Source organism: Mustela erminea, chromosome 16, assembly GCF_009829155.1.
Source record: "Mustela erminea isolate mMusErm1 chromosome 16, mMusErm1.Pri, whole genome shotgun sequence".
Lineage (NCBI taxonomy): Eukaryota > Metazoa > Chordata > Mammalia > Carnivora > Mustelidae > Mustela > Mustela erminea.
The window spans coordinates 30,372,040-30,390,240 of NC_045629.1; the positions used below are offsets into that span (position 1 = coordinate 30,372,040).

The 18,201-nt window shown below is 34.9% G+C and overlaps 1 long non-coding RNA gene across 1 annotated transcript in view; it reads left to right on the forward strand.

The window, feature by feature from the left end:
• Positions 1-18,201, forward strand: part of LOC116575414 — a 46,721-nt gene that overhangs the window by 12,970 nt on the left and 15,550 nt on the right. The window contains exon 2 of the long non-coding RNA XR_004279762.1: positions 12,606-12,846. This is a non-coding gene — a long non-coding RNA (uncharacterized LOC116575414). The remainder of the gene's footprint in view (positions 1-12,605; positions 12,847-18,201) is intronic.

Below are 18,201 nucleotides of genomic sequence, written 5' to 3' on the forward strand. Positions count from 1 at the left end.
CCTGGTGATTCACAGACCTGTACCCCTGGGGATAAAAATATATGTTTATAAAAAATAAAAAATTAAAAAAAAAAAAAGAAAGGATGAATACCCAACTTTTGTAGCAACATGGACGGGACTGGAAGAGATTATGCTGAGTGAAATAAATAAGGCAGAGAGAGTCAATTATCATATGGTTTCACTTATTTGTGGAGCATAATAATAGCATGGAGGACATGGGGAGTTAGAGAGGAGAAGGAATTGGGGGAAATTGGAAGGGGAGGTGAACCATGAGAGACTATGGACTCTGAAAAACAATCTGAGGTGTTTGAAGTGGCGGGGGAGTGGGAGGTTGGGGGAATCAGGTGGTGGGTATTGGAGAGGGCATGGATTGCATGGAGCACTGGGTGTGGTGCAAAAATAATGAGTACTGTTATGCTGAAAATAAATAAAAAATAAGTTAAGAAAAAAAAGAGTGGCTTTACAAAATAAAATCTTGAAGTAAATGTAACATTTAACATTGTGATTTATTATGAGGACGGCTCTTGTGTCTCCCCCTACCCTCCACCAGGAAAAAGCATACCACTGTAGAAATTCATCAAATCACAAAGAAAGAGAGCAAGAGAGGAAGAAAGGAATTACAGAGCAGTGAGAAAACAATTAATAAAATGGCAACAGGAAGTTCACACATGTCAATAATAACTTGAAACAGAAATGGACTAAATTCTCTCATCAGAAGACACAGAGGGGTGCCTGGATGACTCAGTCAGCTAAGCTTCTGACTTTTGATTTCAACTCAGGTTTTAATCTTGGGGTACTGAGATTGAGTCCTGCATTGGGCTTGACACTGAGCATGGAGCCTGCTTGAAATTCTCTCTCTCTCTTTACCCCTACCCCTCCTCACATTCTCCATCTCTCTCAAAATTAATAAATAAACAAAAACGTAAAAAAAAAAAGACATAACTGACTAAATGGATTAAAAAAAAAAAGGAACCAAGTATATGTTACCTACCAGAAACTCACTTTAGTGTTAAAGAAACACATAAACTGAAAGTGAAGAGATGAGAAAAGATATTCCATCCAAATGGAAACCAAAAAACAGCAAGGGTCATTATACTTATATCAGACAAATAGACTTTAAGCCAAACTGTAACAAGAGACAAAAGCATCATATTATGATAAAGTGGTCTATTCATCAAAAGTATATAACATTGTAAATATTTGTCGGGGACTGCCTCCGGCCGGGGAAGTCCCCGCGATTACAAGAAGGTGCTTGGCTCACTGCTAGCAAAGTACGCTGCAAGTATACAATGAACTTTCTGGTGAAGCCCGCCTAAAGGAGGACATAGTTATTGGCTGTATCAAATTTAATCAGCATAGTAACAGGACTCTCATTGGCTCTCCCCATTGCTTGACCCCTTATTGGTCACCCTGCTGTATATAAGCTAAGGAAGTTGATTAAATAAACGGAAATGAAGCATTAACACTATACCAGGCTCATTGTCGTCCTTGCGGGCCGAGGGCGACAAATATTTATAAGACTCAACATAGGAACACCTAAATATATATAGCAAATATTAACAGATCTGAAAGGAAAAATACCAATAGAATAATAGGAGGGTATTTCAATATCCACTTTCAATAATGGATAAATCATTTGGATGGAAATCAGTAAGAAAACATTGGATTTAAACTACATGCTAGACCATCCGGGCCTAACAGATGTATATAGAATATTCCACTCAAAAGAAGCACAATACACATTTTTCTCAAGCTCACATGAAACATTCTTCATGTACATCATATGTTAATCCACAAAACAAGTCTTAATAAATTTAAAAAAGATTGAAGTCATATCAAGCACATTTTCCAAGCATAGCGGTGTGAAACTAGAAATCAGTTACACAAAGGAAATTGGAAAATTCATGAATATGTAGAGATTAAAGAATATGTTACTAAACAGCAAGTGGGTAAAAGTCAGAAATATAAAAATATCTTGAGACAAATGAAAATTGAAACAGAGTATAACAAAACTTATGGGATGCAGCAAAAGCGGTTTTAAGAGGAAAGTTTATAGTGATAAGTGCCTATATTAAGAAAAACAATCTCAAATAAACAACATTTATATCTCAAACAACTAAGAGCAAACAAACCCAAAGTTAGGAAGAGGAAGGAAATAACAAAGAAATAGAAACTAAAAAGACATTAGAAAATATCCATGAAACTAAAAGCTTTTTTTTTTAAATAAACAAAATAGACAAACTCTTAGCTGCACTTACCAAGAAAAATAAAAAGATGACTCAAGTAAGTAAAAAAAGAGGAGACATTGTAACTGACACTACATAAATACAAAGGATCATAAGAAGCTATCATAAAATTAAGTCAACAAATTGGAGCAATCTAGAAGAATGAATAATTTCCTAGAAACATACAACTTACCACCATTGTATCATGAAGAAATAGAAAATTTGAACAGGCCAATTACTAGTAAGGAGATTGAATAAGTAATCAAAAACCAACAAACTAAAGTCCAGGACCTGGTGACTTCACTGGTGAATTCTATCAAATATTTAAAGAAGAACTGTAATATCAATCATTCTCAAACTCCTCCAAAAAATAAAAGAGGAAAGAACAGTTCCAAGCTTATTTTATGAGATCTTTATGTATTAAAAACAAAATAAAACATTAGCAACTTGACTGAAATAATTATAGTTTCCCAATTGTGACTACATTTTTAAAAGTAGCAATCACATCTGCAACAACATGGATGGAGCTAGAGAATATAATGCTAAGCAAAATAAGTCAGAGAAAGACAAATACCATATGACTTCAGTCATATGTAGAATTTAAGAAACAGAACAAATGAGCAAAGTAAAAACAGAGGGGAGAAGGAGAGAGAGAGAAAGAGACAAAACAAGAAACAGACTCTTGGTTATAGAGAACAGGCTGATGGTTAACACAGGGGAAGTGGGTGAAATAGGTATAGTGAAGGGGATTCAGAGTACATTTATTTATTTTGACAAGCACTGAGTAATATATGAAATTGGTGAATCACTATTTTGTACACCTGAAACTGATATAACAGGGATTTCTTAGCTATGACACCAAACGTATGAACCATAAATGAAAAAACAATAAATTGTATTTCATCAAAATTAAGAATTTCTCCCTTTCAAAAGACATTGTTAAGAGAATGAACTGGGAGAACAAATCTGCAAATCACATATAGAAGAACTCGTATGTATGCAGAATATGTTTTTTAAAAAATCTCAAAACCCAGTAAGACTAAAAAAGCCCCGTACAAAATGGATAGAAGATTTATTTTTATTTTTTTTTAAGATTTTTATTTATTTATTGGGACAGTAAGACAAAGCCCCATACAAAATGGATAAAAGATTTATTTTTTATTTTATTATTTTAAAAGATTTTTATTTATTTATTGGGGAGAGAGAGAGAAACAGAGATAGTGAGAGAGAGCAGGAGCAGGGAGGAGAAGGAGAAGCCAGTTCCCTGATGAGCAGGGAGCCCAATGTGGGATTTGATCCTGGGACCTTAGGGTCACTATGTGAACCAAAAGAGAAGTGCTTAACCCAATGAGTCACCCAGGTGACTGGGGATAAAAGATTTAAGTAGATACTTCCTCAGAGAAGATATGCAAATCTCAAATAAACATGAAAGTAAAGCTCTGTATCATTAGCCATTAGGGAAATGGTAAAAACACCACTGAGATGCTAACCTACTAGAAGGTTTAACATTTAAAAGACTGACCATCCCAAGTGCAGGTTAGGATGTGGTGCAACTGGAAATTTCATACACTGCTTCTGGGGATGTAAAATGATACAGATATTTTAGAAAACACTCTGGTAGACTCACAATGTTAGTTACCATAAGACCCAGCCATCTCATTCCTAGGTATTTATACAAGCATAATGAAATTCTGCGCTCTCACAAAAATCTGTGCACAAATATTTATAGTGGCTTTATTTATAATTGCTCCAAATTGGGAATCGCCCAAATATCCTTCAGCTGGAGAATGCATAAACAAATCTGGTACATCCATACAAAGAAATAAAATTACTACTCAGTAATGTATGAACTACACACAACATGGATAACTCTTATATGCATTCTACTAAGTGAAAGAATCCGGAATCAGATAAAATCAAATCAAAATCTGGAATCAAATCATTTTTATAATATTCTTGAAAAGGCAGAACTATAAGGAGATAAAACAGTTGTTGCAAGGGACTAGGAGCTGGTGGAGGGGTTGACTACTAAGGGTCACAAGGGAGTTTTTTGGAGTGAAGGAGCTGTTTTATGTTTTGATTGTAGCAGTGGTTACTTGGTAGTGTGTTTGTCAGAAACTGCAGAATTATACATTATGAACCGGAGTGAATTTTACTGTATATACCTCATACCTTAATATTTTAAGTGTCAAAGAGCAAAAAAGTCTGTAAAAAAACCAAAAAGCCTATGTATGATAACCAGTTGCTTCACTGATGAATGTAATTCTTTATATTCACGAAAATCACCCCACATTGATTCAACTCTTGTTGGATTCCAACTCAGCACTCAGTAATGCCCTGGACAACAGCTCTGCCCTGTGCTGACTCATTTGTACTTGAACATCTAATCCCTCCATTCTGGGCCTCACTTGAGACACTTTGAGGATAAAGTGAAGGGTGTGTCATATATAACCTGGAGAAGTTTAGTGACCAAAGCAAGGACAAACAATGTTTCATCACTGTGGGAGTGAGTTATGTCATACGCAAGGAAAAACTTCCCCACAGGTCAGTAGTAAGAGACACTAGAATGGTTGCAGAGGAAACTATAAGCACTTTCCCAGAACCCTAAGGATGAATTTTTTTATGCGTCACATATTTACTGAGTATCTCCAGAGCACAAGGCACAGGCAAGGGTTCAGGCACACTGACATGAAAGCTGAGTAAAAGTTGTCCTCTGTAGGGGAATCTGTGTGGCTCAGTCAGTTAAGTGCCTGGTCTCTTGATCTCAACCCAGGTCTTGATCTCAGAGTTGTGAGTTCAAGCCCCACATTGGGGGTAGCAGTTATTAAGAAGAAATAAACTTAAAAAAGATTCTGTCTTCCATAAAAAGAAAGAAGCTGTGATATACAATTACGAAAATAAATCCACATGTAGCTAGCTCGAATTTTAACTTTGGAAATGCTAAATCAACATAGCCATCATTTGCAGACATTTATCTCTCCCAAAAGAATAAAATGTTGCAAATATTTTAAAATATGTATGTATTAGGAAGTAAAGATGTAGCCTGATTCAAAACATTAGTGAATCATGTCTGTGAGATATGAAGTGCTCTAAGAGCCAGGCCAACACACTGATTAGATGTGGAAATATATATTTAATTCTTTTTCTAAGATCATCTATTTCTTTTAACTGACTCCTAAATAAGGAATATATAGTGATTAATGCAACTTAGCTTACAGTTACAGTTACTTTTAAGTTACAGCTTACAAGTACAGTACAGTTACTGCCTACTTTCCTAGAAATTATATAGAGGAAAAGTCATATACTGACTTACAGAGATAAAATTTTTGAGATTAAAATGCTTCGTGTTTTGCAGTGTTTCATAACGAAGCTAGTTTATTTAATACATTCTCTTGGAAACTTTTTAACATCCTGTTGAAATTACAGTTTACATAAACATAAATCATTCGGTTAAGTCAATTAATGTAGAATATAAAGCAAACAAGAGTCCTAAACTACCGTTTATGGGCATGCTTTTCTATGTTTACGACTATAATTCTCAAAGCACAAATTTGTATAGCCATCACTTTGGAAATCTGGAAACGTTCTGGCATCTGGTATAAGGAATGTAGTATCCACGTTTACACAAAGGTGTGAGCTGAGTTCTAACGTGCAGAGCAACCCAGACATTCTGGTCTCCTTCAACACATACCTCAATGGCTGCCTGTGGGGATACCACTGCTATTCTCCTGCAAGCCCTCAGGCTTCTGTTGATACTTAGGAGGCACAGAGTGATTTGTTGAGTAACAGTAAGGTGCTTAGTCTGTGGCTAACAAATACTTATAAAGGCCAGCGTTCTTGGAAGAATAAGGTAGATGGTAGGCTCAAGAGGAAGGGAATTATTATGTGACAGGCATGATTCTAAGGTGATTTGATGTATTGTTGTTACATTAACCATAGAAATAGGTAATACTATCTTCAAGTCATATGTGAGCCGTCAGATTTAGGTACAATCTCTATGGTGTTATTTGAAGGATGTTAGCAGAAACCAGGAAGTCCCGCTCCCCAGTGCCTCCGTAAGTCTTTTAGCTGCTTCCCTTAAGTCCCCGAGACTCTGGTTGTTTCCATCAGCTTTAGGTAGTATTCTGCCATGTTGCCCACTTAGATTAGGATGCACATATTAGGGTGACCTGGGATGCTTGTGAAAGATACAATTTTCTGTGCCCCACCTGGGTTTGCCAATTGCTAGGATTTGGAATTTGGGAGTGGAGAAATTGCTTTCCCTTAATTATAAATTATCTGTATTTTTGGTAACATTTTTATTCATGTGCTTTTAAGTAATAATGAGTGACAATAATAATATATAATGAATCATTATCTGCCATATGGTTATTCAAAAAATTCAGTGGTTTTCTAATAAATACATGGTTATTTTTCCTTGTTAATTAATATATTGTTACAATATGGGAAAGTTAATATGAAATAAATATATGAAAATCATTAAAAATGGAAAGATAATACCACAAATATTAAATATTTTAAAATTGCTTTAAAATGAAATTTTAAAACCTGCAAAGCATTTATTGGCATGTTAGTCATTTTATTTTTCTCGACAGATATTCTGAATGTAGAGAATGTTTTTTGATTTTCGTTAAATTGTTAGGAAGGCATTCAAAAGCTTCTTCAAGTTGGACATGAGGATACATATGCTTTATATAAACTATTTTCTTCTTATACTAGAAAATACTTTGCTTGCTCTGATTGTATTTGTTTGTTTCTGGTTGATATTTGTATTACTTCCATTAATCTATATTCACCTATAACATATATTCAAATACCAGAAATGCCAGGGAATATTATTGAGTAGTATTCAAATGACAAAATGACTGGATGTCCTAAGCAAGATTTATAGCAGTACAGGGAATTATGTTCAGAAAAGACTAACTTTGCTTCTAAAACTTCTATCTTGAGATACCCTTCATAAAATTTGTACAAAGCATATTACACACGAACACTTATTAATATTTATATTAATTGTAAGAATGACTTACTGTTAGCACTAGACAGGACCATGCATGCACACTCTAAATATGGCAGCAGCTCAAAGCAATACTGACTGTTGGGTACCTAACTACTAGCTGGTTCCCTTCTATCTTCTCTAGTCCTGGTTGATGTGGGAAACAAAGGCAGAAGAAAAATTATTAAATTTCCTTATTCCTTACAGCCCATTGACAAGTCCTTGAAACAGGCAGAGTGATGTTCCTCTAGAAACAGCTGCCTCAATGTTAATACTATGCTAAGGCAAAAGGCAATCTTAGCCCCACCCCCAGGATCCTGTAAGTCTACTTTGACATATAAAAATTGCTTTGGAAACTACCTTTATCTCTGGCACCCAAGATATATGTTGGCAATAATCCTCCAGGCATGTGATCCACCAATACACATCTGAAGAGTCTCATGACTGAGTTTTTACTAAACAGTCATAAATGACCTTTTTCTAACAATAGCTAGCCCCTCAGGATCCTGGAAACCTTGTTTCCAAAATATCTGGGAGGCTTACATTATCCCTAACCCCTTCCCAACTTGAAAGTATTTAATGGGCCACTCCTCATGACCCCAGAGCAGCTCTTTTTGCCCATAGGTCCTGTCCCAGTGCTTTAAAAAAACAGCTTTTTGCACCAAAGATGTCTCAAGAATTCCTTCTTGGCCATCGGCTTCAAACACTAACATCTTTCCTACATCACCGGTTCCTGGAATTGTTGACCTTGACTTCTTGCTCTGAACATCAGTGTTTTCTCCTTTTGTTTGACTTGAGTCAGTGGATTTCTTTAAACCAGGGTAGACTTTATGTCTATTGTTAAGCTTTAAATCTTGCAAAATATTGGGTGCCTGGGTGGCTCAGGCGATAACCGTCTGTCTTCGGCTCAGGTCATGGTTCTGGGGTCCTGGGATCGAGTCCCGCATTGGACTCTCTGCTTAGTGGGGAGCCTACCTCCCCCCCTCTCTCTGCCTGCCTCTCTGTCTACCTGTGATCTCTCTCTGTGTGTCAAATAAATACATAAAATCCTTTTTAAAAAATCTTGCAAAAAATTATAATGCCTTTTGCTGTGTTCCTGATTTTTTAAATGATTTTTTTCTCTGCATTGGGAAACACATTCACATTTCCTGAGAAACATCAGGAAGGAATTCTCACATGGAAGCACTATGCTTCACGTCAGAGATTTCAACAGATTTAGTCAATACCTGAGAGTCTGCATTTTTTACAAACTTCCCAGGTGATTCTTACAATCACCAAAGTTTATGAACTGTTGGATTTTCTTTTACAGGTGTCTTTCATTAAAATGTAAATATCTCCAGGTGGGGTAGTAAAATAAATTATTATAAATTACTATTGCCTTAATGAGAATATATTACATAATAGCTCTATTTGAAGGCAGAAAACTGAAAGATTTTGAAGGAACTGGGTTTCTAACAGAAATTTTGGAGAAGAAAGGGTAATTATGAGACCAGGTATAGCTAAGCATATTTGGGGAGCATTCTGACCACCTACGGAGAGAACAAAGTCCAGTCAATAAGAGGGAAGAAGCAGAGAGGAAAATTATCTGAAATAGTTATTTTAGAAGAGGAGTTTAAGCTACCTCACCTTTCTGCCTAAGCATTTTTTACTAAAACTGAGAGGTTAGGAAAGGAAGGAAGTTAAAAGTCTGGGATTGTAATTGCCTGCTGGCAGCGGTGACATAAGGTTGCTCCAGTGGGAATAAAGCTCTAGCAGTCTCGGTTATCAGACAACTGCTTTGGTGGGAGGAGTACAACACGATGTGGTCATCAGCCTCAGAGTTAGGATTCTAAGTTACGGGGTTGTATTGGACAGGTAGCTCCTTAAGGGAAAGCAAGTCACTAAAAAATGAATAGTATACTGGAGAATACAGAAAAGTTGCTGTTGGGTTAGGCACATTCAGTAAGAACAGCATGATGTTTTGAATCCAAAAAATCCTTTTAGAAGGTATTTTAAATTCTTTTTTGCAGCAAAGGGATATGTGCACAGGTGTCCCAATAATACCAGGAAATTACTTATTCTGAACAAGGGCTAACAATGACAAAATGGATTATATTCTGAAGGACTGGTAATTTAGCCTTGACACCAAAATGTGGCCCATGGACCAGTAGCATCAACATCTTCTGGGAGCTTGTTACACAGGCAGAATCTCAATTCCTATCCCAGACCCACTGAATCAGAATCTGCATTTTAACAGAATACCCAATTAATTGCATGTTCATTAGTTTGGAGAAGCACTGGTGTAGGACAAGAGGTCTTAACCACAGAATGTTTCAGAATTAGCTAGAAGGTGAATTCAAGCAGAGAGTGCTGGGTTCCATTTCTAAGGTTTCTGATCCAATTAGTCTAGGATAGAGGCCAAGAATTTGAATTTCTAACAGGTCCTCTAGAAGTTGATGATGATGTTGCTGGTTCAGGCACCAAATTTTAGGAATCACTAGTTTAGGTAATACCACCTCTCTTAAATAGCCCTCTAGTTTCTATATTTCTCTGTCTCATAAAAATTTTTTTCTTAAGGAAAAAAAAAACAGCTCTGTTCAGTTGCTTGGTTCTGGTATTTTATTTCATGAAGCGTAATACGCCAACTATAACTGACTCTTGGTAATATTTCTTTCAATTTATAACTGAGATTTTGTTATAACATTAAGACAAGCCTCAGGATGGATGCCCGACCTACAGGCACTTCTTATAAGGAGATTTCATCCAGCCTAGGTGATTCTTTAACCACTGAATTCTATGCATGATTTTATATAACTCTGCTAGTTGTAGCTTATTGTACTAGGATAAGTCATGAGGCTCACAGACAGCAGGCTATGTATTGGAAAGTAGCTAGTGGAAACACATTGTAAGAAAATCTTTGTCCAAAGAATAAAAATGGTGGCTAATTGGATTTACTAAATTCTTTCACTTGGAAATTTAAATTGGCTGTGTAAGGAGAGAATTTTATAGGTTTCCAAAGGACAAGTCAAAATATACCTGGAGAATTCAGTGTTTGCAGAGTCAAGGAGGCAATAAGGATTCTTCTAGAGCAGAATTTATAAAGAAGGGGCTTGGTTAGAGATAGACTAGGGATAGAGTTTGAATTGGTTCATATTTACTAACTTTAAATACTGAGATATAGAGGTGATTGTCAATGATATTTGTACATAAATATGAGCTTTGTTATCTGTTTAGGAATTGAATTTGAGAATTGTTCTGTCTGTCCCGATCTTACTTTTATGCATGGCTTGACAAATCTCACTATAGTAGGGACAGATTCTTGACATTATAGTATTACCGAGCTAATAAATATATCTGGGGTTTTGGTGAAGAGAACATTCTAGTGGTTATTAGTGGTCTTAGTAAAAACCTTATAATAGCCCTCTACTTTCTGGAAAGTAGGTTGGATTGTACTTTCTGGCTTCCTCTTAAGTGAGTGGTAGAATAGTCAGGATCTTAGAAGAAAAAAAATGGCAAAACAGAATAATTGAGAAATGTTTAATAAAAATATTATTGTTAGATTGTGACAGAGATTATAGAAACCAATAAATGACAAGGCAGAACCATAGGGCCAGCAGTGGGATAGATCTGTTATTCCTAGGGCTGAAGGGACAAGGGGAGGGAATGGTTATCTGGTTTCACAATCTAAAGAGTGTAGTTGAATGGAGAGGGCTACCTGACTGGAAACTGGAAGAACACAGGCTGTCCACAATGACCCCAGAGGAAAGGATACTCATTCTCCTGCCTTCCAATTACTTCCTGGTACCTCCCAGCGTTTGAACTCAACTGGAAGTCCTAGGCAACCTTTCTCGTGAATAGAAGTATGCAGATATTTAGCACAGGTAGTAGCATAGGTAGTTCTCTACAATGACTCCTGAGAAAAAGCAATATATATCACTTCTGGGACAGAGCACTTAACTCTTGGCCCAAGACCCTTCAGAGCTCAGAGATATTTCAGATTGTAGCTCCTTTGTCAGTCTGGGTTGTTGAGTAATGACACCCAGAACAGAGCTTCCATTTAACTCTTGATGGACACGTAATATGAATGGGCATATAATGTGATGGGCATATAATATGAATAAAAAATTAACCATATAAAGTCACTAGGATTATGGGATTATGTGTTATCACAGCATAATCTATATTACTAATACAGATGTTGTTACCAATAGCTGGTGTTATTACAACCAAATAACTATAATGTCTGTCTATTATTTAGGAGAAATAAAATGGAAAGTAAGGAAACTGGTATTTGAAGCTGGAAGGATGGTAATTTATGTTACTTAGTGATTAAATATATGGCAAAAACCATAATCTACATTCATCTGATAGGCAGATAATATATTAAGTGAAGTAGTAACTTTAGGGAATAAAGTTGTAAACCAGAAAAGTGAAAAAAATAAAGTTGTAAGCTAGAAAAGTGAAAGCATATGTGGAGTTACTATATTTGACAGAGAGGGGTTAGAAGAAAGAGGAAGAGAGAGAAATCAGATAAAGAGGGATACAGAGAGAAATGAGAGAGAGAAGAAAAGAATGAACTTGCAAGTGGTAATTAAAGAGAATAGTTAAGAGTTCTAACCACAGAGTTTTTTAAGAGGCAGCTAATTCTCATCCAAAATTGATGAAAAGTAAAACTGAGACAATTTTTGACAAATAAAGACCAGTTAGAATTCATTCTGTGGCAAGTTTCAAATTTAAAATGTGGCTGCCACCTCCATCATAAAAATCTGAGTGGATTAAAAAATCTTAGAGCAATGGTCCAAATAAGGCTGTGGTATCCAGAAGGCATATTCATTTGAACAAAATGACTGAGAGAAAAGAGATTAAGCATGTGACTCTCCAACCAAAATCTAAAAGGATTAAGTACTTTGTAATTTAGGCAGGAGAAAAAAGAGGGGCGGAAGTGATACAATAACAGAAAGATAGTAAATCTAAGAAAGGATGACTAAAAAATGATGGCACATATGGAGCTGACTTAAATAAGGAAAAAGCCTACAAAGTTTTAAAGAGAGTTATATTGTTAAATAAGCCATAAGATTTGACTAAAAAATCTGCGACAATTGTGTGATTGTTGTTATTCTGTCCTTGTTTCACCATTGAATATTGGGTTGACATTTGTAGATAACTTTTTAGTCCATTGGTTTACAGATCAAGAGGAGCTAGACACACTTGTTACAAGAGAGATGCTGGGTTTGAGTTTGATGCCAAGCCTGGATGGGGTTGTGGAATTGATTCCCTGGTGGGAGAGGATACATCTTTCTTTTCTGAAGGAGAGAGAGGACATGAGTATTTAGTAGACAGCATGTTGGACTGTAGTATTCATTAGTGTTGTTTAGCAAAAGCATTTTTGTTTTTCTTTCTTTTAGGCATTCATTAACCTCTCAGGACTGCTCATCCTGACCCTGTAACTGGATGGAGCCATGTGACTAGTCTTGGCCAGTGAATTGTGAAGGGGAGATGAGGCATGAAAGTTTCTGTCTGGCACAAGATTCTCCAGAGCGCTTTATGTCACTGGGACCAGCAATATTCCAGAGAATGGGCTCTTTACTCTGGATCTAGAGTAAGAACAATCCAGAACAAAGAACTGCCTCTATTCACAACAGACAGGTAATATGAATGAGAAATTATCCCATTATATTTTAATTCTCTTAGATTTGGGAAATACTCTGGCACTGCAGTATAACTTTTTTCGTGACTGATATAAAAATAGATGATCCTTGTGGGGGAATAAGATTGGAGCAGAATATCCTTTCTGAAAAAAATTGCTTTCCTCACCATATATTTAAGGTTGAGCAAGGAATTTACAGATTACGAATCTTCATAGGTTATATAAATCCTTTTTTCAGTTAGAGTTAAATAGAGTAAAATCAGAGTTAAAATCAGCTGTTTTCATTTCCTAGGTGAGTGTGGATGGGATGGTCTCTAATTTTGTGAACAAAGTTGTTTAGAAACTTGACCTTATAAAGCTGCTTATAGCTAACAATAGCTCTTCTATTTCACTTTTATATTTTAAATGAATATATCACTAGTTGAAATTCTGTTGATTTGCATCTGAATTTTCTTTTACTGATGCTTCCATTTCAAGGTATAATATAATCAACATGGACACTTACATTAAATGACAATGACTTGGGCTATTTGCCTATTTCTTTTGTAGTAGCTCTATCCAAGAGATGTTCATCCACATGGAAACAAAATAAAAGGGTGTCTCAAGGTTGGAGCATTCATCCTCCTTAGCTAAGGTACAGATGAAGAAGATTTCTATTCTATGAGTGCTCTCTGAAAGCGTTATTATTGCTTCATTTCTATTTATGAGAACTTTAAAAGATAAGTTCTGGAAAGAAGATGTCTTTCTTTACACTGGCTTCTTTAAGACTCGAAGGCTTGAAATTCAGGACAGAATGAAAAGCATTCTGAGTACTGTATCTTCTGGCATGGGGAGGAAAAAAGATATTTTTCCTCCCCATGAATTGTCATAGAAGGAAATGAAACTTGCTAAAAACATATCTGCTATAAAACTATGATAGAAAAGAAAAAATAATTCTTCTATTTTTCTGAACCTTATCATTGTAATTCTTCTATGAATTCTATTAGACTGAGATCCCTGCAGAAATGGCATAATTGGCCAATATATTTGTGGAGTAGGTGGTATAAATTTATAGACATTATTATGGTTAGTGCTATGAAATAATTTACTTGTCGCCTTTCTCTTATTTTCTTCTTTCAGTGTATCTTAGCACAAAATAAACTCTTCAAAACTTGTGCAACCAGGGGAAATGAATATAATATGACTGGGAAGTTTGAAATGAAATTTGTAAGACATCAGCTAGTTTTTCCAAACATTGATCCTCTTAGTGTTTTTTGGTGTGACAATTAGAGGTATTAAAAGTTCTAGTATTATTTGATAGACATTTTCATGTTTGGAAGAGTAAATATGATTAAGTGTTGTAAGTTAATGCCTCTCATATCCATTAACATTAAATATTTGTGAAGGATTATTATCTTGAATTTCTAATAGAGAACATAAAGAAAAAATATTTTTGTTCTAACAAACACATTTTTCAGCATTAGGCACTTACGAATTTAAATTAGTATTAACTAATTTAAAAACCATGAGAGACTCTTAACTATAGGAAACAAACCGAGAGTTTCTGGAAGGGAGGTGGTTGGGGGATGGGGATTAAGGCAGGTACTTGATGTGATAAGCACTGGGTGTTACACACAGCTGATGAATGATTGAACTCTACATCTGAAGCTAATGATATATTGGTATGTTGGCTAATTGAATTTAAATTAAAAAAATAAGTAGAAGTATTAAATACATGTATATATACTGAACTAAAGGAAGATCTATAATCTTAGTAAAAATTTAAAGCAAAGTTCAAATTAATGGATATAGTATGATCCAATTCTTACAAAAGTAACATAATCTATACATATATTACATATCCTACTTTATGTATTATCTACAAATCTGAATAGCTATAGATGATATATGTTTGTACATATAGGAATCAAAGTCATGGCTATCCAGGAGTGTGTTCAGAATCTTAACTTTTTTATATGCCCCCCTGTGGTTATACTTGTCACTGAAAACATGTAATACCTTTGTAATTTGAAAAAGTAATAAAGAAAATATAAACAATTATAAAACAGAGAACAAGTGAAAAGATCAAGTATGCCCTATTATGTTTGTGTTTGATAAGGTGTGCCTGTTTTTTTCCCTTTTATTCTCACTAAGTATAATTAAAGCATTACCTGTGATTATCAACTCAAATTTAATTCTCTGAATTATAGTTTTAATTCATTATTATTCAAAATGAATTTACTAAATAAAGTTCCATACACATTTTTTCTCAGTTTAAATAATTTAATGTTTAAAGTAAGCTTAAAATGCCCATGTATCAGCTGGGGGCCTGCTTCTCCCTCCATCTCTGCCACTCCCCCTGCTTGTGCCCTCTCTCTATCAAATAAGTAAGTAATTTTTAAAAAAATTCCCAGTTATACAGAGAATATATTATCTTTGCCCCATTAAGCTTTGGTAAAATTTTTTTTTTATTTAACTTAGCCTTTCTGTAAACCATGAACAATTTTCATTTTTGCCTTTTAGAAGAACAATTTGTGTTATGAATATTTTGGAAAGTGGTTCAACTGTTTAGATAGCAATAATGGATTTTCCTCAGTAATTTTGCTTTTCAAAGTTTAATCATGCTCTAAAGCACACTTAATTTGTGGATTAGAGCTTTTTGAACAACACAATTACCAATACAATTACAGAGTGCTGTAGAAATTATTTGCAAGGCAAAGAACAAGAAGGTCAGTACAAATGTTCCAGGCAATATCAGTGAAGCAGATGTGAAGGATATGTGATCAACAGCCAACAGACCGTTTACAAATGTGTTCATGTATTTTTGCATTCATTTATTTGCAAAATCTTTGCTGAATACCTACTGTGTTTTGTGTGCGGACTATGCTAGACCATAGCTTTATATCAATAAGCCAATGCAGACATGTCCCTGCCTCACAGAATTTTTAAGAATGAACCCTGTATTTAACTGACACCCCTCATTTCCTGCCACTTTCCATTACTCTATAAAATATAATGGCTGAGGTACCAGGCCTGCTAAACACTAGCAGGCTACTCACTAGTACACTCACTTTTTGTTCTCACCCATTCAGTTGTGCCCTTATTACATCAGTTGAGTTTGTTCCTATACTTGTTTTTACAAGTTTACTTGATACTTTAATTATGTAATTCAATAACAGTAGCTTGAAGAAACGTAATATGAATGCGAATAGAAAATTGTCCCTGTGAAATTTAAGTAGATTGCTTTGGAAAGAATTGGTAAAGGGTTATTACTTAGGATAATGGTAGTTTCTAGTATGGAAGATCAGAAAACATCTTTGAGAAAATGACACTTGAGTCATGAAGTGTTGGACAATGGACCAACTCAGTGTGGGTAATACTGGGGACATAAGTGGGAGAGAAGCCTTCGGAAAAGAAGGAATAGAATGTGATACATCACCATGCAGGAAAGGTTCTATGATATCTTTGAAAGGCTGGTGAAGAAAAGAGAGTTCAGGGAAAAGGGATAGAAAGTAATGAGAGTAGGAAGGATCTAAATTATGTAGTACATGGAGAGCCATAACAAAGACTAGGGTTTTTGTCCTAAGGGCCTCAGGAAGCCTTTAAGGGTACAATGTGATATGACTAAACTTGTGTGTAGAAAAGTGTGCTCTTGCTGTAGACTGCAGAACAAACTATGGAAAGATTGGGTATAGAACAAGCAGTTAGTAATTTTTTAGAGAAGTTCAAGAAAGAGGTGAAAGACTAGTTACAGAAATCAGAGGAAGTGGACACATATTCAAGAGACTTAGGAGGATGAGGATTTAGTTTTCTTATATCATGTACACAAACATTCACTGCCTCTGCAGGGAATAATATACCACATTTTAAGACAGCAAAAAATATTTTCACTGTTACATGCGAATACTTTCATCACAATTAAGCCATGTAGTATACTAGAGTTCCTTTCTTATCCCATCTTTTATTTTCCATGGTGTTAATAATTACTTTTTTGGGCTATTTGCCGAATTAATCTGATACCTAAACTAATTCATTATCAAGATCTCTGCCAGAGCTATGAAAACTTCCTCAGCAGTTCAACACATACAAGCTGATTCATCAGTTTCACAATCTTCTTTTGAAGATACCCCTATTGGCCCCTTCCAGTTTGTAGTAACTGCTTGCGAGGCCTGCACCATGGCTATCAGATTCATATTTCCCTTTTTGGAAATTCCTTTTACCTCCTTCCTGCCTTACTGTATCTGTATCTTCCTCCTTCTTGGTTACATTTGTGTTTTGAAACACTCTGTTGTCCAGTAGTGCCTTGAAAAATGGTGTACAGGAACAATTTTAAAACACTTTCCCTGTCTGTTGATATCTTTATCCAAATCTCATGATTGATATGCTGTCTGAATAAGAATTATAAATTGGAAATAGTTTACATACTGGACGTAAAATTATAGCTTTTAAACTGAGAAGACATTGATCTCTGATATAGCTTCCAGTATTGCAGATGAGAAGTCTGATTTTTGGTACTCTGATTTTTTTTTCTGGAAGCTTTTATTTTAAGTCCTAAAATTTCATTAGTAAAAATGAAATGTAAGTTTGCCTTTACATACATAGATGTTTTTATTCTTGCATTTAAAGTATTTCTTAGGTCTGTTGAGTCTGAAAACATGTCTTTAAGTTCTAGAAGTTTATTTATTTTGTGTTTTTTATGTGTTTGTTCCTTTAGATTTCTCTAGTCTCATCTTTTGGGTCTCCTATTCATCATAAACATGGTATTTCCTATTTTAATTCATTTATTGTCTCATATTTTATCTTCACTGTCTTTATTTTTAGTCTGTTTTCTAGAAGATTTACTGTATTATCTATTATCTATTATTTACTCTATTATCTTCTATATATTTTATTATATTTTATGTTTTTCTATCATATTTTTAATTTCCAGGGATCTTTCTTATTGCCTAAATATATATTTTTTAAAATTATGTACACATATTTTTTATGTTTTTGGTTGTATTATTTTTATTTCTTTGAGAATGCTAAAATCAGTTTTCTTTCTTTCTTTCTTTGAGAGAAATTTTTTGCCCCTTGCATTAGCATTATCTTTGCTTCAACATTTTTTCCATTTTTTTTCAAATTCGAGACCTTATGGCACATGATAATGCTTTTTTGTCCTACTTATAATTAATGTGAAAGCTTTTATGATTTAGAAGCTATCTGTTCTGCAGAGCTAGGATTTGTGGGCTGGTGGGCATTACTTTATGGCTATAGCTTGACAAAATGACTTTTTCATTGGGTAGTTGTGAATTTTTTCTTTAGAGTCTGTCAGTTCTCTCAAAAATAATCCTGTATTCTTTACCCTAACATAGGAATTGATTAAGCCTGTTTGT